The 24958-nt window shown below is 41.9% G+C and overlaps 1 protein-coding gene across 2 annotated transcripts in view; it reads right to left on the reverse strand.

Moving 5' to 3' along the window:
• STS (steroid sulfatase) overlaps positions 1–24958 on the reverse strand; it is a 179181-nt gene that overhangs the window by 4875 nt on the left and 149348 nt on the right. The window lies entirely within an intron of this gene.

Genomic DNA, 24958 nt, shown 5'->3' on the forward strand with positions numbered 1-24958 from the left:
TGTCTTTAATTCTAAATGAGTTGCTAAATGTCTCATTTTGTTGTATAAAGGGAGTAAGTGATATGAACTGATGTAACATAGTTTAATTTTTCTTTTCTTGATGTATTGTCTGATTTTTGTTTGTTTGTTTTTTTGTTTCACAGAAAGCAAATGTGAACTGATGCAGATGCGGTTTAAGCGCAGATGTATTGGGGAACCCCAGAATGTTCAACCGCAAAGAAGTCTACCAAGAAATGGCTAATACTTTGCTCAAATAGCACAGAGCCCAATTGTTTGCAGTATTCTTGTAGCCATGTTGGTCCCGGGGTATTTGAGAAACAAGCATTCAAGCTTACACAGAGCTCTTCTTCTGTCCTAAAGAAACCCTGAAGAAGAGCTCTGTGTAAGCTTGAAAGTGTATCTCTCTCATCAACAAAAGTTGGTCCAGTAGAAGATATTACCTCATCCACCTTGTCTCTATACAAGATTGTAACTTTTCATTCTGCCCAGAGTTAGCAGCACATAGCTGAACTGCCCCAGTGACAGACCAGAGAATAAATTGCCTCTCAGAGAGTCACAACTCGTCTCCTGCTCTTGCTGGAAAAAACACATACAAACTGCCAGCTTTTATTTCACAACATTGCATCACTGAAACAATTTTTTAAACTGCTCATCCTTTAAGTGCTAGTCAAGGAGACTTTTTTTTTTTTGTATTTTCCATATTTTAAGGTAAAGTTAATCTCAGCAAAAAGAGCTTCATTGAACTCAAAGCAAGCTTTGTTAATCCAGTAACTGGCTGTCATGATTTATATGCAGGGCTACATAATGTGGTGTTCATTAAGCCCCCCATGGAAATCATTAGGAAATAGAATGAGGAGAGAGATAACTGGTGTATCACTCTAAATGTGCTAACTACATTACATTTGGCTTTTTAAGATAAGATTAGTCTTTCAGACAGACCTGTGCCGGTGCAAAAAGAGCCACAGAATGAAGTTATAATATACAGCCTGGATTTAAAAGAAAGTAACCTTAAGATTCTTTCCAGCATCTCCTATCATACATCATTCTTCACAGTACAAGATATATTACCTTTAGGAACTTATTCAGTGACAATCTGACAGAGCCTGGAGGCTTCCAGTTCACTTAGACGGCACGAACACTCAATAATCAAGATCAGGTGGGTGAAGGATATTAGGACGGAAGGACCTCTGAATGTTGCTTAGAACTCAGCAAACGGAGAGGATATTTCAAGCCTGAGACTGGCTTGCTTGTGCAGACAATAAGTAGCAGCACCTTCAAAATCTTCAGAGAACTCCCTGACTCCCACAGCAGATATCCACAGACTTACAGAGCTGTCAAGTTGCAAAATGGATGCAACCACCTTTGTCTGTGTTTCTAACATTATTCTGAAAGGCACACTGGTGGTTTTGCTTCATAAAATATTCTCAGATTTAAATAAATCACAATTCTTCTATATGTGTCTTTGTACAGACCATTGCTCTGAGCAGGAATATGCCTCTATTTACTGTGGTACTTATTTAAGCGTACTGGGAAAGGTAGATGGTTCTGTGCTAAGTGTTGCTTCAGGCGATTTTAAGTGTTTAAGTGGCAAGATGGATTGGGGGAGGCATAAAGAAGAGAAAAGCTAAGGATTCTATTAATTAGTGATATGTGAGAATCGTAGGTTGTTTAAGATCACATAATGGAGTTATGCTGATTTACTCTAGCTGAGGCTCTGGCTCATAGTATTACAAATCATTTGACGTAAAGATATAGCTGGAAAACAGAGGTCAAGAAAAATGAAAATTTACATAGCTATCAAAATAGCAATGAGAAAGAATTTCAATAAAAATATTCATGTGGGGAATTTGAGGAGGTTGTGCTGTCTGATCACACATCTGTCTTTCATGGAGCATTTGTGCAGAATGACATTGAAAAGAAATCTGCAGCCAATTCTATCATTGTTGGGCACCATAGCCCGGTGCCAGTTCAAGGATTTAGCCATACAAATATTAAATAGAGTGTCCTGAATAATAAAAGCCTTTATTTAGGATAGCTCAAGTAAATACATATGTTTGCAAAAAAAGAAAAGATGTGGAAACTAAGTAAGTAGCATCCTGTTTGTAACACAAACAAGCAAAATTGAGGGCATTCAATGTTAAAACTGAAACCCCAGCCACAACTTGCAACCACTGTCTTGCAATTGCGTAAGTTAAGGATGGAACGTGAGACGCTATATTCCATTTGAATTTTCTGACTTTGGCTAGTCTTACTTTTCTAAACACTTCATAATAATTTTAATTTAACAGCTTCTCTGCTTCTTAGCATAGCAGGTGTGTTGGGCAAAGCACTGAGCTGAGCAAAGTCTGCTATTGTTTCATGATGTTTCATTTCATTGCAGTGGCATTCTGGTGTGATTCTGGAACATCGCTGTGTTGCTGGAAGGACAGCAGTGCAGTCTAACTAGTGATTTCCAGATCATTATAAAAAAGTAAAACATATCAGATCCTGTGCCTGTGGAACAGCTGATAGACATAAAGAGCTGTCAGTCTTGTAATCCATAAAGTTGATAAATTGTATAAGGCTGGATATTAAAAGGAAAAGTACTCTTTCTGCATCTCTCAGCTGGTATAAAATCTCATTTTGTCAGAGGGCTAGCCATAAGGATCAAATTAATCTCCCAGTAATTAACAATCTCTTTGTTCTACAAAGACATCTGGCTAGTAAACTCTCATTTGATGTAGAGATTGCTACATACCCTTTTCTCTATGGAATCAACAACTAGAATACAGAATAAGGCTATGGCTGTAGCACCAGGATTCCCCTACAGATAGGCATGCTAGATCCATCCTGGCATGGATTTGCAGGGCTTATAGTATTATTAATTAATACCAATTATTTTGTATTGCAGTAGCAAGTAGGAGCCCTAGTCATGAAACAGGATTGCATTGTGCTAAGGTGTTGTACAAACACAGAACAAAAAAGATGGTCCCTACCCCAAAGTCCCCTGAGAGTAACCCAGGTCCCCTGGAATCCAGTCCTCTGGGAGTAACCCCTTTAGTGTGCCAGACCCTTCAGGTGCCAGCAAAAAATGGTTACTTACTTGTAACTGTGGTTCCTCAAAATGTGAACAGACATGTATTCCATGGGTGTGTGCTCACACCATGCTCCAGAGCTTAAGAACTTTGCCTTGCAGTACCCATGAGGGTGGCGCTCACACCCTGCATCTGCAGCCCCTCCCCTGGTCATATGAAAGAGGTGCTGCCTCACCCCCCTCACTTCCTCCGCAGAGAATACCAGAAATACGGACTCTGATACAGACGGAGGGGGATGGAGGACAGGCCATGGAATATACATCTGCATCACACCTCAAAGAACAACAGTTACAGATATATTACCATTTACTCTCAAGCAGTACTCGCAGGAGGTGAGGCTCAGAGTCTATTTAAAGAAGGACTGCAGGATTGCCTTCGCAAAGTTTGCATCTGATCTGGAGGCAGCAGTAATGGCATAATGGTTTGCAAAAGTATGCACAAGAACCAAGTGACCGCCCTGAACATGTCTAATATAGGAATATCATTTCAAAATGCCATTGCTGTCATCTGAGCTCTTGTGAAAGATACTTGTATCCCTTGAGAAGGCATAGCCTGGGCTACTTCATATGTTCTCATGATATAGGAGGTTATCTATCTGGAAACTGTGAGGAGACTACTTGAGACTTCAGCCAATCCACATACGAAACAAACAGATGAGGTAAGAAATCGAAAGGTTTAATTCTAATCAAATAAAAAGCTAGACACCATCTGACACCCAATATGTGAAGACATTGCTCCTCTGGGGTCGAATGTCGCTTAGGGAAGAATACTGGTAGATACATAACTTGGATCAAGTGAAACAGGGAAACTACCTAAAAACATAGGGTGTGGCCTCAGGTTACTTTGTCTCTGGAGAATTGCATGTAAGGAGGTTCTGCCATCAAAGCCTGCAACTCACATGCTGTCCTTGCAGACGTTATTGTCACAAGAAAGGCAGTTTTCTGCCACAGAAGGGAGAAAAAAGTTGCCAGAGGCTCAAACAAAGGCCCCATAAGAGCCACTAAAACAGTATTAAAGTCCCACAAAGGAACTGGCTTTTTAACTGTTGAGTAGATACAAGTGACTCATTTCAACAACCTCACTGCCATGGGGCTTGAAAACACTGTTTTTCCATGGATAGGAGGATTAGATGCCAAAACAGCCACCAGGTGGACTCTCAATAAACTAAGTGCAAGATCAGAAGAGTTAAAGTATAACAAGTACTCCAAGGACCATGTACTCCTGGATACAAGTCAGCATTGGTTGAATTCCTTGGGGTAACGACCATGCCAAGAATCACTTTCATCAGGCTGAATAGGCCATCCTGATAGAAGGCTTCATACTGTTAAACAAGACCTCTGGATTGCTTCCAAACATCGTTCCTCATCATTTACCCATGCAGCATCCAAGCCTTGAAGTGCAGGGAAATTACTGCTTTATGCAAAACCTGGCTGTGGTGTTGAATCAGGAGGTCAGGATGAAGAGGAAGGAATATGGGAGGCTGAGCCAACAATGTGAGGAGGTTGGAGAACCAACATTGTCTTGGTCATGCCAGAGCAATAGGAATGAGTTTGGCCCAATCCAATTTCGGCTTAAGAATAACCTGCAGGATGGTCAGAATTGGGGATGGTGAATCGTACCATGTGCATGCCCATGCTTACGGCTCTGTAAAGGAGCCAACAACCACTAGCCCCGGCAGGCTGTGGAACTAAGGTGGAGTACAGGCTGGCCCACCAGGGTCCCTCACCCCCCACACATGGTAAGAGGTCCCGCCACTTGGTATCAGGGTGGGACATGAGGGTGAGGAAGTGAAATGTGTGGAGCATGAGTGTGTAGAGTTGTTGCCTAGGTCAGTAATTCTCAAAGCCGGTCCGCTGCTTGCTCAGAGAAAGCCCCTGGCGGGCTGGGCCGGTTTGTTTATCTGCGGCATCCGCAGGTTCGGCAGATCACAGTTCCTACGGGCTGCAGTTTGCCGCTCCAGGCCAATGGGGTCTGTGGAAAGGGTGACCATCACATCCCTCAGCCCGTGCTGCTTCCTGCAGCCCCCATTGGCCTGGAGTGGCGAACTGCGGGGCAGGGCCCGATGGAAAAGTCCAGAGAGCTGGGGGTAAGGGATGGGCGGTATGGCTGCCCTCACTCCTGGAATATGCACAGGGGGGGTCTGAAGGGTGGAGAACCCCATGCACTGACCAAGCACCTGGGGATCCACCCAGTCCCCCGGTCATACTCTAGGAGGTCTCTGATTATGGTGGTTTTGGCATGGAGACAGTCAGTGCGGGTGCTGACATTGTCGGTACTGGACTTAATGTACATCAAACGGCTGGAACCGGAGTTGACGGTACGGGCCCTCACTACTCATAGCACGCTACTGGGAGCAGTTGAATGGACCTGCTCCATCCTACATGCCAGAGGGATTATGGTGCTGATCAGCATTCCTCTTAGGAGAGGAAAAGGAGTGTTCCTAAGCCCTTGAATGGTCCTGACTCATTTTATGGGATCTTGCCACACCAGAGGGAGGAGAAATACCCCTTTTCCTCTTGGGGGAGATGCCAGAGCCCATGTGCAGAGTGGAATCAGTTGCTGGATCTGAAGGCAACAGCCAATGAGACCAGGGCCTCATTTGTTCGCTTCAAAAGGTGCTGCTTCAACTGCAAGTCTCTTGTCCCCTGAATTCTCTCTGTGAATGACTCAGAGATGGAGTACCTCTCTTTAATGTGTCTCTCACTGAGACACATCGAGCACCCTGTGTAAGTGGTTGCTGTTGGGGATTGTCCCCTTACATGACAGACAATGCTTGAACCCTGGTGAGGGCATCACACAGGGCAGCCAGCTACTCTACTAACACTAAACTAACACAAACTAAAGCTAAGGTACTGCTATTACTGTGTACAAGAAAAAGTTCTCAGAAAACTGAGAGCAAAATTGCAAGGTGAAGACACCATAAAAAGCTCCAATTCTAGCTGTGGGAGGTGAGAAGAAACTGAGGTGGGTCAGGGTGGTGCCACTCTTATATGGCCAGAGGAGGAGTTATGGCCGCAGATTATGAGCACCATCCTTATGGGTACTGCTAAGCAAAGTTCTCCAGCTCTGGTACATGGGGCGCACATATACTGACATGGAATACACGACTGTATCTATTCAAAGAAGAATCTCTGTTTCCCATCGTGAGCTTCTATAGCGAGTCCACTTTAGTTCAGACCACTGGGAACACTTTAACTTCTTAGGGAGCAATGCAACCCAGTAAGCATTTACAGTGAGGCAAAATAGCCTTTCAAAGCAAAGTGTTATTTATTAGTTCACTGGAACAAAGCATGAGAAAGTCCTTAGGTCAGCAAGGAAAAGTCAAGTTGAAGACTATTCATATTGGAAGCTCAATAGCTTCACCATGCCATAATTCTCTGAGTCCATCTTTATTCTCTCTGTCCCTCTCTCTCTCTGTGTCCCTACCAGAGATCCTGTCTCTCTCTCTGTTCCCTGAGTGTTTTCAGAAGCACACCTAAAACACAGTCTGGGCACTCCTCATTCCTTTTTCTCCAAACTCAGCCTTGTTGTGTCCAGCCTGCCCAGTCATTTCAGTGTTAATGCCCCAATCATTGGCTCTTCCGTTGTCTGTCTTGGGCCCTTCATTCATATGGGTTGGTTTCAGCCAGCTCTTGTGAATGCATCTGGCTTCAACCCAGACAGCATATGTGCTCCAAACACCTAGCCCTTATCTACCTTGTCCCAGGAAGAAAATCAGCTCCCTCCCACCTGGGGCACCGTAGGGATCTGGCACACTACAAAGTGGATTTGTATACAGTCATATATACAGCTCATAAAAATATTACCAGACAGTCTCACATTTGTGACATCTCCACTGGAAAAGGCATGAAAGCCTCAGGTAGCACCTGCTCTCCCTGAAACCAGCACTAGGCCTTCACCCACACAATGGTATCAGCTTCCCAACAACTCTCCATATGCACCTCAGCATAACACTGTTCCCCTACAGACACTTTGAAGAAGCCCAATTAAATTCACACAGAAAAATGTCTTATCTTAGGGTAAGACTATACAGCAGATGGGAGAGGGTCTCACAGCCTGGGTATTGTGGCACACGCAGCAGCATGGGCTAGCCACCCAACTGCAAGCCCGCCTAGCCCCCTGGGTCTATACTCAGTAGATAGCCGAAGCTGCTGCCCATGGCATAACATCCACATTGCAATGTTTAGTGCACTAACCCAAGCAGACTTACTGCATGTCTGTCTATCCTGACTGTCTATCTAGACATACCCAAGTTGTTCAAGTTAATTTCCTATTATTAACATGATCATTAAACACAAGGAAATCACCAGTAACAGCAGCATTAACATTCAGACCAACCCTCAGTTGACATTCCATACCACCAAAACATCATAACACTCAAATCTACTCACAGATTGCTTATCACTGCAACAAACTGCCTTTCCATTCCAGCATTCAACCACCATACATGTGTTCTCACACTCACATGAGACCACCTTAACTCTGAAGGCTAGGTAGTAACAACAGAATATACGCTTTTGAAATAAGAGCTTCTCAGTAAAATATATCTTTCCAAAAATGAGGTTAGGGTTGTACATGTGTATGTGATTTTTGTCCTGGTATTTCTTGTTCTCAGACACACAGGCACTGAAGTGAAAGGAAGCTATACTTGTGTAATTAAGGTAAAAATTGAACCTTGATTTTGTACTTTGCTCTATAGTATTCTGAGTCATTTCTGTGAGGGCAGCTTCATAAGTATGCTGCCGTTTCCTTTGTTACTGGATTTGAGGTGTTTGAACTTCTTTCTATAGAAGGAGAAATTCAACACTCTCCACCACCTTTTTGTGTAAATGAAGGAATTTGTTTGACTGCCCTTAACTTTCTAGATACCAAATTATATACATATAGTGTATTAATTTGAATTGCTCGAAGGTATTTCATTTGCTTTGTGTTAAGAAAGTGCATTACATTCCTTATGAGCTCTCCCATTCTGACTCATTCCATTCTCTAATTAATTTCTACACATAACCTAGCAGTAATCAGAGTTCACCTTTGTTGGGGTTGTGGTTTTTGTTTCTTTTCTGCTATATTTTTATAAATATTTTTATGGGTCATATTATTATATATCTGTGATATATATGCAGTTCTTCATGAATTTAGCAACAGGAACATTTTTGTTGCTAAATTCTCTAATAAATATGGACAGACAGCAATGTGAACCAGGTTACGTCTTGGGGCTGCAACTGGGATGGATCAGGGCTGAACTGACACTAAGGCCATGTCTACACAACAGCTTATGTCAGCATAACTTATGTCTCTCAGAGTGTGAATAAACCACCCTCTGAGTGACATAAGTTACACCGATATAAGCACTCATGCACACAGTGCTATGTCAGCAGGAAAGCTTCTTCCGCCACCTTAGCTTCAGCTATTTGCTATTTAAATTGTACCCAGAGCCTGCCAGAGCCCTGCGGTAGCAGTGGCGGGGCTCAGGCAGTGATATACAGGGCCAGGGGCTCGGCCGCCACTACTGCCCCAGGCCCCTTAACTTGCCGCCGGAGCATCACCACCAATACCCCAGGGCTCCGGTAGCAGGCGGAGCTTTAAAGAGCCCAGGACTTCAGTGCAGTAGCAACAGCTGGGAGCCCTGGGCCCTTTAAATCACTGCCCAAGCGCCTGGCTGCCGCTGCTACCCCAGGGCTCTGGCAGTGCGGCTCAGGTGGCGATTGAAAGGGCTCAGGACTCCCACTGCCACTACCCTCTGGGGCCCTTTAAATTGCCACCCAAACCCTGCTGCTGGAGCCCTGAGGTAGCAGCGGTGGGGCTCCGGCAGTGATTTAAAGGACCAGAGGCTCCCAGCTGCTGCTACTGCACTGGAGCCCCAGGCCCTTTAAAGCTCTGCCAGAGGCTGGGGAGCCCTCTGATGGTGACTTAAAGTGTCTGGGGCTCCCAGCCTCTGCTATCACAGCCCCAGCCCTGGGCCCTTTAAATACTGACTTAAAGTATCTGGGGATTTAAAGGCCCCACCTCTTCCAGTAGAGGCCAAGCCTCTTCTGGTTGAGGCCCGACCCCCTCCTAAGGACTCCAGAGTACCAGTAAGTCCTTTAAGTTACTTTCACCCCTGGACATGCCCTAAGTCTTTATGGGTACAGACACTGCTTGATGAAACCCAGGCTATAAACTCGATTCTACTTGACCTAGGAATCACATCCTTAGTTCCAAGTGTAGACATAGCAACGGAGCTACTTCATTAGTTCAGCAAGCACATTTCCTGAAATAATATTTACTTACAGCAGATTTTTATTTTTTTGAACTATGCCAGATAAGGATGTTTTTACAGAAGAATTTGACCATGAATAAGGGGAGGGATCAATGTGAATACATACAGTAGAAATCGTTGTCTCCAGTGAATTGAAGCAGTAACTTTACAAAGTCTTACTTAGAAAAAACTTTGTCTTTTTAAAATGTTTTGCTCTTCAGCTGTAACCAGTGCTAGGACTCAAAGAAGCAAATTACAATGACCACTACTATTATAAAAGACACATTTTCTTTGTTGGCCAAGGCAGAATTTTTTTTTTTAATAATGCATGGTGAAAATCCTTCCAAATCAAAATCCAACTGTGAAATTGTGGATACAAAGTTTGCTGTTGTCTTGAATAGTGCATGTTATATGCTGCTATTTGTTTGCCTTCCTTTTGGGGGAAAGTTACTCCAGGTTTGTTATTTGATCAAATACATCTGGCTGATATGCAGATATTTCATAACCTAGATAAAGGTCCAAAGGTTTGCTATTTGCAGATGTTTTTCTGAAGTGTGGTACACTTGAGCTGTGTATAGAACTGGGCAAATATTTTTGGACGAACGGTTTGTTTGCATTAAAAATGTAGTTTTGGTTGACCCAGAATGATCCCTGAATTTGACACAAATTGGTCAAATAGTTTTGGCCCAAAAACTGGAGGGGCAGAGAAGGTGGTTAGGGACTTATCTGGGATGTGGTAGATCAGGCTTCAATTCCTCCCTGATGTGGAGTCACAATTTTTAAAAAATCAGCTATTCACCCAGCTCCAGTTGTGTACAGCAGGTTGGAGGATAATGAGATTGGTTCAGTGTCTCCAGTTTAAATCCAGTTTCTGTTGGAGACTGTTGATCTTTGAACTCTTGTTAGGACAGGGGCCAACTTACTATAATGATCTATTATTTGTGCTGTGGCAGCACCTCAGGGCCCCAGTCATGGATCAGGGTCACAAACACACAGAAAAGTAGACTATCTCTGCTCCAAAAAGCTTATGCTCTTAAGTAAAAGACGAAAGACAAGTGCAAAGAAACAAGTTTTGTGTTTTTTAGCTTTATGATTTAAATGTCTAATTCCTTTTTAAAAATATACCTGTTTTTATCATGAACATATCTCTGTGTCCTGAAATATCAATTTTTTTATCTGAAATATTTTGGATTAGATGATGTATTTCAACAACATGCAGCATTGCCAACCCCACGCAAACAGTCAAAAGCATGAGGCAAGCTGTAAAAAAATGTGAAGTTTAAAAAAAAATGGGGGGGAGAGATGTTCTTTTTCTTTGTCTACTGGCTTTTAGCATTCATGTTATACTTGTGCCATGTTTTCAAGCCTTTTTTACTCCATCTACCATGCAAGGAACTCAAAATGTTTTACAGAAGTTAAAGAAATAAGCTTGACAATGCTTCTGAGAAGTAGAAACACTGAGCCAATGAGAGCTGCTGGGTGCTCGGCACTGGTGCAAATCAAGTCCATTATTCAGGTGCCTAAATATGGATATAAAAACATAGGCTCTTATTTTAAAAAAATCTTAGCTATTGCCATCATTTTACAGAGAGGGAGTGACAGAGGCACAGAGATGTTAAGTGACTTGCCAAAGGGCACAGCCAGGAACATAAGCTAGATCTCCTGATTCTCATAAAACCAAAGTCCCCCTATATAAAGACCTGTTACAAGAGGCAGACCTTTATTACTAGAGAGCAGTACATTTCATTCCAGCTGAGCCCAAATAACCTGGAAGTTGTTCTTTAATGTGACTAAGGGCAAGCTAAGAAATAATATATAATTTAATTTAATTTTTTTCAAATATTTTCCTGGAGTAGATGGGAGAATACCAGCATGGATCCCTTAGTGCCACAGGGTATAAACAGCTCTAGGTGAAAACATAACAATAGTTAGTGTCTACTATTACAGAACAGCACTAATAAAATACAGTAAGACTGTTTGTCAAGGAAACACATTTCCACACAAAGTATTCCCAGCAGAAGATTGGGTCAATTTTTTCTTGAGTTTGATATTAACACTTTTACAGTATCTGCATAAGCTAGCCACAGGTTCTTTTCCTTTGGCAGTTATGCAATTTCACACTTAGCAAACAAAATGCCCAAAGTGTGTGTCACAAATTTCAGCTGCAGCTGCTTTGCCATGATGATCAAAATAACAAATTAAAATGCATAATGAGACAGCTTAGCCAAATTGCACTGGTATCTGCTCTGCTTCCTCCAGCTGTTGTGATTGTGACTGACTTATACAATTGAAATTTAGAAGAGAAAATTTGGGACTTTCTCAGCTTTCTCCTTCTCATGGCCTGTATATTCATGGGGGGGGGGGGGAGGAAGGGGAAAAGGACAGAAAGGAAAATAGTCTGGTGGGGCCAGAAAAAAGATCAAGAGGGACAAAAAAGAAGTACAAATGATGCTTCTGTGTGTGCAAACAAACTGGGGTGGTAGAGGAGAATAACCCCAATAATCAAGAATAAAACTGGAGGAGGATATTGTTGCAGGTCATAATGGACTTCAGAGGGAACAAATTGTACTCCAAGGTTACGATTGTCAACTTTCTACTCCCAAAAAACTGAACCCCCTTGCCCTGCCCCAGACCCTGCTCCTCCTCCAAGGCCCCACCCCTGCCCCACCCTTTCTCCAAAGCCACACCCCCACTCACTGCATTCCTCTCCTCCCTCTGTCACTCACTCTCCCCACCCTCACTCACTCACTCTTTTTCACCAGGCTGGCTCAGGGGTTGTGGTGCCAGAGGGGGTGAGGGCTCTGGCTGGGTGTGCAGGCTTTAGGTGAGGCCAGAAATGAGGGGTTCAGGATGTGGGAGGGGGCTCTGGGCTGGGTAGGGGTTTGAGGTGCAGGGGGGTGAGGGCTCCAGATGGGGGTGCGGCCTCTGGGGTGGGGCTAGGAATGAGGGGTTTGGGGTGCAGGAGGGTGCTCCAGGGTAGGAATGAGGGATTTGGACTGAGGGAGGGGGATCAAGGCTGGGGCAGGGGGTTGGGGTGCAGGGAGAGGGCTCCCGCTGGTGGTGAGGGGTTTGGAGGGTAGGAGGGTGCTCCGGGCTGGGACCGAGAGGTTCGGAGGGCAGGAGGGGGATCAGGACTGGTGCAGGGAGTTGGGGAACAGGAGGGGATCAGGGATATAGGCTCTGGGTGGCACTTATCTCCAGCAGCTCCCAGATGCAGTGGCATGTTCCTTCTCTTATGCGGAAGCACGGCCAGGCATCTCTGCGTGCTGCTCCGTACATAGACATTGCCACTGCAGCTCCCATTGGCCGTGGTTCCCAGCCAATGGGATCTGTAGAGCTGGCGCTTGGGGTGGGGGCAGTGTGTGGAGCCCCCTGGCTTCCCCTACAGGTAGGAGCTGGAGGGGGGACATGCCACTGCTTCCAGGAGCCACGTGGAGCCACAGCAGGCAGGAAACCTGCCTTAGACCCGCTGCTCTGCCAAACAGATGCTTAACGGCCTGGTCAGGGGTACTGACCAGAGCCGCCAGGGTCCCTTTTTGACTGGGCGTTCCAGTTGAAAACCAGACACCTGGCAAGCCTATCCAAGGTTAGCAAGAAGTCTGTGGGGATTTATAGGACACCACAGAAAAGTCACCACACCAAATCAGTCTTTCTGGTGAACTAGCAATCTTCCTTGTGTGTCTATGAACTGTATCACTTCTGGAACACACCGTTATCCGGCATAGGTGTGTCATCCAAACTCTCTGCCATTTCACTAGCCTCTACTCTTCCTTTCACTGAACTCAGTGGGAACTTTGAAATAAATACCTTAAAAGTGTATTCATATAGAACTTTTGTGAATGATCCCACAGACAGTAGGTCAAATAGCTGCTCTTATCAAATGCTTATAAGTCCTGTATATTTAATTGAGATGGTCAGAAAATGGAAACCCATTCTGTGCTAATTTACATACACATGATGCACTTCTGGTTATGTAATGTCCATCTCTTTCTGTTATGAATAGACTCAATATCTTTTGCATAATGTTGTAGCAATTAAGAAAAACGATCATAGAATGAGAGATGGGAAAAACACCCATCTAGTTCATCCCCCTGCCAGTGCATGATTGTTCCTTACAATGTATTTTCTAATGCTGTGCCTTGATGAATGGTGTCTTCTATTGTGGTTTTTGTGCTATCATCATTCACTTCCTTTATTGAGGAAGACAAAGGTGCTCACATTTTATTGACATTTAATTTGTATCCTGCAAATGTGTGGAATAAATTTCCTCCTCTTCTCGAGTTTCTGCCGCAAAGGCTGCAGTGCAGGTGAATTGGTTCAAAGTTTAGTTTATTTGATTTAGTGTTAGTGTGTTCTTCATTTACCCTTTTCTCTTGCCTATGTTAAGCCCCATTTTCAAATCCTGCCACTGATTTCAGTGGGGCTAGGATTTCACCCCTTTGTTTTATTTGACTCCAATCAACAAGATACTTATGCGCATCACTTTAAGCAGTCAAGTACTACCCCCAAGCTTTAAGTTACCCTCATATTTAAGTACCTTGTTGAACTGGGGCCCAAATGTGCACCTGACTCCTCAGTAAGCCCCAACCTGCAGGGCAGTAATTAATCATCTCTACTAATTTCCCCCTTTTCTGACAGTTGTATTCATAATAGTGTATTTGAAATCAGAAGTACGTTAATAATGCTGTATTGCTCTACATCTTCCTGGGTACTGAAATAAAACTCATTTTGGAGGTTCTTATTGTTTATATGCAACTTTGGGGTGTTTGCTCAATGCCCTCAGAGTCTTCAACTGATTCACTAGGCTGCGACCAATAATCTATCCACTTGCATAACCCCATTAGTGTCCTATCTGAGCACCTCAAAGTCTTTAATGTATTTATCCTAACAACACTTTGTTGAGGTAGGGAAGTGTTATTTGCCCCCCTTTTACAGATGAGGAACTGAGGCACAAAGCCTCAGATTTTAAGAGGATTTAAATTGATTTCAGTGGGAATTAGGCCCTAAAATATCTTTATAAATTTTGCCCAAACACACAAAGGTCCAGATCCATGAAGGGACATAGGAGTTGCAACACTGAGCACCATAGAACAAAACTTTTAGGTACCTAGAAAATCACAGGAACACCACTGAGATCCACAAAGCCTGAGTTAGGTGCTGAGGCTCCCTAAACAATGAATGGGAACAGATAAGTGCTATAGTATGCGGTCCACAAAAGCCAGTGCATTAGGTGGGAGAGCTGCCTAAGCTAGCCCCTGGCAGATGCTCATGGTGGGGGATGCCTCCTCTCTCATGAAACTAGGCATTTAGGTCTACATTGCAAGGAATCACCTAGTTCTGTTAATGATGCAAGAACTGAAGGAAAATAAGCATGTAGGGCCTGAAACAGAACAGCTGCAATAGGGCAACCTTTAGCCTAGGATGCTCATACAGCATGTGGGAGTCCCCTGTTTCAGGTGCAGGCGAAGGGATTTCATAGAACATCAGGTTTGGAAGTGACCTCAGGAGGTCATCTAGTCCACCCCCCTGCTCAAAGCAGGACCAATCTCCAGACAGATTTGTACCCCAGTTCCCTAAACAGCCCCCTCAAGGATTGAACTCACAATCCCGTGTTTAGCAGGCCAACGCTCAAACCACTGAGCTATCCCATCCCCCTTTTTAACAGGAATTTCCCACCTCTCAGCTAAGCACTCTAGCCACAAGGCTATAGTCCTTGTGACTTGTCCACTGGCTAATTTATATTTAATGAAGAACATAAAAATGGGTATGCTGGGTCAGACCAATAGTCCATCTAGCGCACTATTCTGTCTTCTGACAGTGGCCAGAACCAGATGATTCAGACGGAATGAACAGAATAGTGTAATTATCAATTGATTCAGCTCTTGTTACCCAGTGCCAGCATCTGACAGTCAAAGATTTAGGGACACCTGGAGCATGGGGTCATGCCCCTGACCATCTTGGCTAATAGCCATTGAAAGACCTATCCCCCAGGAACTTATCTAATTCTTTTATGAACCCAGTTATACTTTTGGCCTTCACAACATCCTGTGACAAGGAGTTCCACAGGTTGACTGTCATTGTGGGAAGAAGTATTTCCTTATGTTTGTTTTAAACCTACTACCTATAATTTCATGGGGTGATCCTTGATTCTTTTGCTATATGAAGGGGGAAATAACACTTCCTCCTCATCATTCATGATATTATAGACCTCTATCATATCATACCTCCGTCATCTCTTTTCTAAAGTGAACAACCCCAGTCTTTTTTAATCTCTCTTCATATGGAAGATGTTCCTTACCCCCAAATCATTCTGGATCATGCCCTAAGTGACTTGCCTTAAGTCACAATGGGAGTCTGTGGCAGAGGAGAGACATGAACCTGGGTCTCCCAAGTCTAAAGCTAGTGTCCTTACCAGTGGTCATTCCTTCCTCTCAAATATCAAATAACCTTTTAGTGTTCAAATCCTAGTTATTGTGGAGATTTTTAAATGAGTATTTAATAGTGTCCATTATCAACTTTTGATACTGTAGTCCGGATGTGCTGACAAATATCAGCCTGCCTGCCTTCAGCCTGATGTGACGGGGCTCTGTGTTAGTGCAGTCTGCTCACATAGATAGAGCCGGCCAAAACTCAAGATTTACGTTTTCTGAGAAATGTTCAGCATTTTGAAGTTTGGTTTCATTACAACTCAGAACAAAACCAAGTTTTCAGAAGTTTCTCATGAGCTAGAACGTAAAAAAAAAAAAGTTGTTTCAGAAACAAACCAACTCATGGTGTTTCTGAAACCAGATTTTTTTCCTGGGGAGCAAGTGGTGGGGCTGCCATAGAGTTGTGGACCCTCAGCACCCAGGTAGTCTGCCCAGCAGCAGGGTTCTGCCAAGACCTTGCCCTTAGGGCTTGGCTACACTCAAAGCGGCAGCACTTTGAAGTGCGAGTGTGGTCGTGGTGTCAGCGCTGGGAGAGAGCTCTCTCAGCGCTGCAGGTACTCCACCTCCCCATGGGGATTAGTTTGCAGTGCTGGGAGCCACGGTCCCAGGGCTGGGGCACTGTTTACACTGGCGCTTTGCAGCGCTGTAACTTGCTGCGCTCAGGGGTGTGTTTTTTTCACACCCCCGAGCGAGAAAGTTGCAGTACTGTAAAGTGCCAGTGTAGCCAAGGCCTCAGTGGAAGTTTGTCACACTGAACTTGTTTTTGCAAGAAATTTCAGGATCAATGAGCTGGCATTTTCCAATGAAAAGTTTTGTTGGAAAGTTTCTGATCAACTCTATACAGTGGTCAGATTGCAGGATCAGGGCCTTAATCAATTATTTAAATAAGAAATACAAATAAATAAAATAAATAACAGCTTGAAGATGGAAGTCATTTAGAGTAGCATGTTGTACCTTCTCCAAAGTACTGAAAGTGCCTTTGGCATTGCATGATACTATATGAATTTTATATACATCTCTCTACTGTAGTTATCAGTGATGATAGCACTCAACGGATGTCCTGAAATACAGACAGCTGGGTTTGGGTTGTTTTATTTATTTAAACCAGGCTTATGTTCAATTTTTAAATTGCTGCTTTGCAAGCACAATCCCCATCTTTCAATCGTAGCAGGTTGCTTTGCCAAAAATGGTCTCCAGAGCTTGATGATCTGTGACAAAAGAAAGGGTAGCAACAACCAAAAAGAAATATTCATCTAACGCCCATCTTCCCATGCTACTCAGTGCTCAGGCTTCCTTTTCAAGATGTTATTTATTTATTTTGGATGCCTTGCCAGAGCTTAAAATTTAAGAGCAAGCCTTGAGACAAATCTCAAAATGCATCCATACAATATTTCAAAGCATCCCATTTTTCAATAACTATTTTCCCATTTAAGGATTTTCCCACACACAAATAGCGTGTCAGCTAGCCCTGTCACATAACACTTTCCTCCCATCCCTCCAAATTATCTACTAATCTGTTGAGAATATTTTCCCCTAAACTTCTGATACTTACTTTTTCTTTAGAATGACATTGGGCTATTATGATTTCTAAACCCACTGGGTTTACATCTTAGTCTCAAGCTGGCAGAGTTTGCCTGAAAAGAGCACCCTGTTAGCAAGCATTGATCCTGCTGGAAAATGTTAAGCGGATATTGCTGATTCACTGGTACAGTTGGTTCATCATCCCTCTGAGCTATGAGGAAATAGGAATATATGAGGACAGAAGAGATCTCAGGGACATAATAGGACCCCAAAATTCAGGCAAACAGGGAAAGATATCTCAGGCTATGTCTAAACTACAAGTATTACTGTGGCATAACTGCCACAGTGCAGCTTTCCCACTGTTGTGTAGACACTTGCTGCAACGAGAGAATTTTTGTTGTTGTTGTTGCTGCTGTAGTAAACCCAGTCCTTTGAGAGAGAACTCCATCATAGAAGAGTTCTTCTGTCAACCTAGTGGTGCCAAAAATGGGGCTTAGGTGAGCTTAAATACATCTCTCAGAGGTGTGATTTTTTCACAACCCAGGGACATAGCTAGGACACTCTAAGTTTTAGGTGTAGACCAGACATTAGGCTGGGATAAAGTAAACACAGAAATAGCTAAAGCCTGAGGAGAAGGCTTAAGCTGGAGTTTTATGAGGTATAATTCTAGGGGTGCCTTTTGTTTAGTAAACCAGACCTAGGACAGATAGCTTTATTTTGGCTACAAGAAGATGCAGGGATTTTAAGAGTGAAGTGGGGGTGTCATCTGTTTCAATATTCTGTTAATTCATTTGCCAATTCAAGATCAACAGTTGACACGATAGCATTAGAAACCCATTGAGAGCACCAGATAACCTCTTACAACAGTCTAATCATTCACATTCTATATTCTGGTTTCATTACTGGAGCGCTTAAACTTGAAAAAAGAGTTAAGGGGCACATTTAGGAATCAAGCTAAGAAGTTGATTTTTGCATGCCCTTCCCCCATCTTCCAATACACCTGATTTTTCATAGCTGTTACCTTCTTTGACTTAGGTTAAATGGTTTTGAAAAATGTATATTTAAAAAAATACACTATAGATTCCTTGTGGCAGTGACACTTAGCCTTTTTATAAATTCAGGTTACTAACATCTAAATATTCAAATACATATCTTAGAGCTTTGCCCTACTCAGTTGTTTGCCAAAACCCAGTATGTCATCACTATAAATAATCATATTTGCACAGATTAAAATATTTGCCAAATTATATTTTTTTTAGTCCCCTGAAATGTTTCAAGACTTCAAAGAATGAAGTCATTTTATAATACCTAAGCACTATATGAGCTGGAAAACATGTCAAATACCAAGGCCAAGCATCAAATTTAACAGTCTTTTTTATCCAAACCCTGCTTGGAAAGAATATTGGATCCATTTGAGCAAGGAAATAATATTCTAGTCCAGCCACTGTGTTGTGGCAGTACTATCCCGATGTTCTGAAATCCCAGTGGAATGTCATGCTGTACCTGAAACATCAAGTGGCACATCAAGTGTGTTGTGTCCACCATACCAGACCTGATGCTTGAGGCAGCAGTGAAGCAATACAGGACTGAATTTTCAGTATTGTTTAGCTCTCAGAAACTCCCATTGTTTTCCTCTGCTTCCAGTCATTCAAACGTTGACAATGATTCTTTTGAAAGCTAAAGTTAATAGCAGTGGGTCAAATTCTGCCCCCAGATACACATGCCATTCTCAGTGAAGTTAATAGGAATTACACACGCATATTGGAGAGCAAGTTTTGCCCAGTATCTGAACTGCAGATCAAAGTTACAGCTTACAGCCTGCTAGCATTCTGAGACCACTGTCTATCATGTTGCCCAATATTGTTTTATTGTTTCTTGGTGCTCTTCCATCTGGCTTAGTGTATTCATCTGCTGTCTCTTGTCTTGTACTTAGATGGAAGCTCTCTGAGATAGGGACCATCCTTTTATTCTGTATTTATATAGCACTTTGTGCAGTGGAGTCTTGGTCCATGACTAGGGCTCCTAGGCACTGGCATAATACAAATAATAAATAATAAAAGTAATTATTACTCCTATAGTCATTCTCTTACTTGAGTAAAATGCAAATTCCATGTAATTAAAGGTAAAGAAAGTGTGTATAGACTTTGGGTGTGGCCTCAGTGGGACGTGTCTAGACTAAGAAAATAGGTTGTATTTTAGAATGAGTTAGCTAGCACACATTAACAAACATGTTTTTTAACATCATTCAGCAACTTTGGCAGGCAAAGACAGTGATACTTAAAAATGTTAGCGCATTGTGGGGAAATGATTCACTTTGCCACCTCCTGGCATATTTGCTATATACCCATACATTGGCCTTTATGAAGGAAATTACCTCTATGTCTAAAGACTTTCCATGGATTTCAATAGACTTTAAAACAGGTTTTCAGATTATTGCATCAATTTTAAAAATAGTTTTTATTTCTTTGCTAAGTATTTTTACAGATTTTGAGATTTACTTGTCCCTTGCTCTCTTTCTCTGCCCAATAGCTCTGAGAGTTCTATAACTTCTGGCACATTCTAGCCATTCAGTTAGGGTCAGCTTTTTTCTGGTGTGTGAGGCAAAAATACAAGCAACATGTATTTTGTTTCAATTCTCGGTATCAGAAAAACAACAAGGAGTGTGGTGGCACCTTAAAGACTAAAAGATTTATTTGGGTATAAGCTTTTATGAGTAAAAACCCTCACTTCTTCAGATGCCTCTTACCTACGAAAGCTTATGCCCAAATAAATGTGTTAGTCTTTAAAGTGCCACCGCAGTACACCCACTTTTGTGGATACAAACTAACACAGCTACCCCCTGATACTCTGTATCAGAAAAGTTACTTGGGTAAGCTAATTTTATCATTTTAGTTGCAATTTCATTCGTTAACTGCTCAAATTTCTGTTGACCTGTCCCAAATTTGAGACATTCTATTTGTGTATTTATTTTTGCACTAAAATAAGTATCTCAATACAATTTACAGAATGCAAAGTCTTTGGACAGGTGGACCTACAAAATGCCAAAGCAACGCTATTTTTGCTTAGCTGTTATTACATTTAGTACAACCAGCACATTTTCATATCTTATGAGATTGGGGATTGGCCCTGCTTTGAGCAGGGGATTGGACTAGATGACCTCCTGAGGTCCCTTCCAACCCTGATAGTTTATGATTTTATGAGGTATTTTCTGCTGTTGAAGTATGTGGTAGATTACTGGCATCTAGCCAAACTAAAGGAAAAGAGGTATTGTTTTTCAGACCAACATAACTCTGTATAAAGTCTCAAAATGCTTTTCAACAGATTAAAACTGTTCAATAAAACAAAATTCCAAAAAGAGGATTTTTTTGTATGCTTATTGTGCTTACTTAGTTTTACAGAAACAATCAAAGTCCAATTTTACACAGACACTAATTTTCAGCAGAACACAGCTGCTACTTACTGCATTTTCTATATTCCTTCACTTGGTTGCTTCTAGCTTTGGACTTGTTAGACACATCAGAATTCTTTCAAAGTTTTTTTTTTTTCCAGGCTTTGCAGCAAATTCAAAGTAGTTACTGTAAAACATCACTGTCAGGGTGCTTGGTTCAAACCTGAATCATCTTTGTGTGGTGGATACTTGCATTCTTATATGTAAAACTGGTCCTTACTAATGAAGCTAACTTTGATCTTTGAACAAACTGTAGTCTTTTTTTTAACTTTGCGTTGCTTCCCTATATCTCTATACTTTCCATTGAACGACTGACTCAAACACACTGACTACAGTAGCTTCTGCTTCTTAAAGGTATATGCATCCAGACCCTCAGGCTGCAACAGCAGCTGTATGTAAGCAACTTCAGTGGGAATTGCTCACATGCAGCATTTTCAGAATCCAGTCCAAATACAGGCCCTGAATCACTGCCAGCTATAAACAATACAAGCACATTACTAGACATTTTATTACAGAACTGCCAGCATGAGTCTCTGTAATTGAAGCTCATAACTCTAACCGTGCATCTGAGACTTTGGAATGAAAATTATTTAGTTTTGAGAAAAAGAAAATGGACAAAATATGTTGTCTCATACTGTACAATGTCCCCAGACTAAAAATTGGAGGAGCTTAAACTGTATGACATTCAGTTTAACTAGCTAGGCAGGTACATGATATACACAAAAGTAGTAAATAATACATAATACTTTTACACAGTGCCTTTCATCCTTAAGGGTCTTGAATTACTTTATAAATATCTAACATCTATGTACTGTAGACAAAGATCACTTATTCCACCATTGAAAATGCAGCAATATCTAGGGTGAACATCATCAACTGTTTAAAACCTGCACGATGTGACTTCAGTGAGTTTCCTTTCCCTGTTTAGCTGGGTAACAGATAGGTGTGGTTTGAGAGAGGTGAGGCAAGAAATGGAAGAAAGTTGTTTTCAGGGCCTGCGTCCAGCTCTAGAGTAACAGGTATTGCTTTGTGAGGGCCTACTGGATTAAAGGATTCTGGAATTTTAAGGTAATGGAAATCTCCTTGGGAACTGCCAGCTGATGTGCCAAGACTACTTCTGTCCCTGCTTTCCCTGCAAGCTTGGGACTCCAGCACCCTGTCTTGCTGAACGAGACACACCCATCTGCTCCAACACAGACCCAGGGTCTGAACCAGGTGCCCCAAAGCTGAAGACTTAACTGAAAGCAACTTGGGCATCTGAGTGTTAAAGACAGGAACACTTCTCAACTCCCAGTCGGGTCCAAACCCCACATAAATCCATATTATCTGGTATAAAGCTTATACAGGGTAAACTCATAAATTGTTTGCCCTCTATAACCCTGATAGAGAGGTATGCACAGCTGTTTGTATTAATACATACTCTGGGTTAATTAATAAGCAAAAAGTGATGTTATTAAATACAGAAAGTAGGATTTAAGTGGTTCCAAGTAATAGCAGACAGAACAAAGTGAATTACCAAGTAAAATAAAATAAAACACGCAAGTCTGAGTCTAATACAGTAAGAAAACTGAACACAGATAAAAACCTCATCCTCAGAGGAATTCCAGTAAGCTTCCTTTTACAGACTAGTCTCCTGCTAGTCTGGGTCCAGCAATCACTCACACTCCCTGTAGTTACTGTCCCTTCTTCCAGTTTCTTTCAGGTATCCTTGGGGGTGGAGAGGCTATCTCTTTAGCCAGCTGAAGACAAAATGGAGGAGTCTCCCAAGGGCTTAAATAGACTTTCTCTTGTGGGTGGAGACCCCCTCCTCTCTCCTATGCAAAGTCCAGCTCCAAGATGGAGTTTTGCAGTCACATGGGCAAATCACATGTCCATGCATGACGCAGTTTTTATAGGCAGCAGCCATTGCTTACCTGCTACCTTGAATGTCCTCATGTAGACTTTTTATGTGGATTGGAGCCTTCCAAGATACATTGTTCCTTAAGTGCTTCTTGACTGGGCACTTAATTTGCACATTCCTTTCTCAAGAAGCTGATCAAATGCTTTACAAGGGCTACTTAAAAATCAAGCTAGTACACAGCCAATACTCATAACTTCGAATACAAAAATGATACATGCATATAAATAGGATTAATAGAGTCAGTAGATAATAACCTTTACAGAGATATGTTACACAGCATATATAGCATAAAATATATTTTAGTTATGTCATATACACATTCATAAGCATATTTCCATAAAGCCTTATGGGGGGCACCGTCACAAATGTGGCCTCAAAATAGTAATTCATATGTATTTTAAGGTGCCACTCTGCATGCTAGAAATGAAGAACCTTACACAAAAGAAACTGCAGAGGGAATTTAGATGGGCAATATAAACATGAATGATAGATCAGAGACAGACAATGAATCCATTTAACAAGCTAGCAGCAGCAAGACATTTTCTCAGGAGAAATGTGGCATGATTTCTGCATTTATTTAGAATTCTTTGCATACAATTATTTTCCTGGAATTTCCATCTCATTTAATTTTGCAGATATAGGCTTAAAATACTCTTGTATATGAAATGATTACATCTAACTTTTATTTTCTGTTTTTCTTGCTGTATGTTTTTACCTTGTGTTTGTATACCATAGTGTTTCAGCAGCTTTAGCAAATGATTAATTGACACACTCAGGTACCTCTATGAATAGCTACCACCTAAGTAATTTTTCCCTGGCTCACGAACTAAGAGGATAAAGAAAGGAATAAAAGGAAATGTCCAAGAATCATCTCAACTCTCATAAGAATGTCAATTATATAAGGAAGTGAAATGTCTGGGGAAGTCTCAATACACTGGACTGGCCAGTGGAGATGAAGACGATGAGGAAATTCTAGATAACAAAATTATTCTGAACATAAAGTCCTCATACAGGCAAAGTTGCCACTGGAGTCAACAGGAATTCTACCTCAATGACTTCAGATTGTACCAAGTGTGTGTAACAGCAGAAACATCTCTGCTCACAAAATGAAGAGAGGGCAGAAATATTCTCATGTGTGTTTGGAGGATTAACATTGACTCAGAGTAAAAGGCTTTGGACTCCCTCCACTGCAGTGTTTCCAACCCCTAGATTTCAAAAATCATGAGTCAAGACTCAAAAAAGTCACGAGACTGGCTTAAAATTCCTGAGATTTTTTTTTTAATCAAAAATATTGACTCCTTCAATTTGTCTTTTTGTTTATGAGCCTTTAGGGTGCAGCTTGGTGCAGCTTTCCTCTGCAATACTGCCAGTGTATCCTAGACCCCGAATGCCATTCTGGTGGTGTAAAAGAAACAGCAATGTAGTCCTGGAGAATAAAATTCAAACATGTATTTGCCCTGGAACCTGAAATCTAAGTTCTACTCATAGAATCAAGGAACAAACTCAGGACTGATCTGCAGTCCAAGAATTTTTTTTTTTAATTGAAAGTTTTGAATAAAGAATACATTTGTAAAAAGTCACAATCTGTTGTTTCGTCTGATCTCATGGACTTTGTATTTCTAGTTAAGAGCTGAAAGAAATGTCTTCAGCAAACCATTTGTTTGCTAAATTTAGCCCCATTTTTCTATTTGCAGGCAGATTTTCATACTTTTTCAATAAGGAGAAATAGTCAAAGGACTTAGAACAAACAGAAGCTTTTAAAAAGTTTTTAAAGTATTGAAGTCTTACATAATTAACCAAGATATAGGAGGAAAATGTAATAAATTATGTTGTGAGGGCCATACAGCACCCAGACCAAGATGTAAGAGGGGGCGGGAAGAGTGCCTGCCTGCACTGGTAGAAACAGAGGAAGAAAAATAACTGCCTGTACTAGGAGAAGGGGAGGGCAAGGAACACATCTGCCTGCTGTGGGCAGAAGTAAAAGGGTGGTTATTTTCCTGCACTAGATATGTGCATGTCTCTTGTGGCCAGTAAGTGAAAGCAGAGTATCCTGGTCTGCAACTTATCCGGTCATTCTGAATCTCAGTCCATAACACTGATTTGAAACCTTATTTTCCTCACAGTTCTTCTTTCATTCTGATGCTTTTATGGCACTCTCTCCTCCAGGACAGTGTACTTAATGAGGTAATGATACATTAGCCAACTCCAGGCAATCATGTTTTCAGTGACTTTTTTTTCTGAGAAGCAAGCACTTTGTGCGAGAGAGAGGAACCAAGTGACCTGGCACACTTTATATACTAGGCAGGATGCATATGAAGTAACTCCTTTCTTGGAAACACATTGCCTAAG

Source organism: Chelonoidis abingdonii, chromosome 1, assembly GCF_003597395.2.
Source record: "Chelonoidis abingdonii isolate Lonesome George chromosome 1, CheloAbing_2.0, whole genome shotgun sequence".
Lineage (NCBI taxonomy): Eukaryota > Metazoa > Chordata > Testudines > Testudinidae > Chelonoidis > Chelonoidis abingdonii.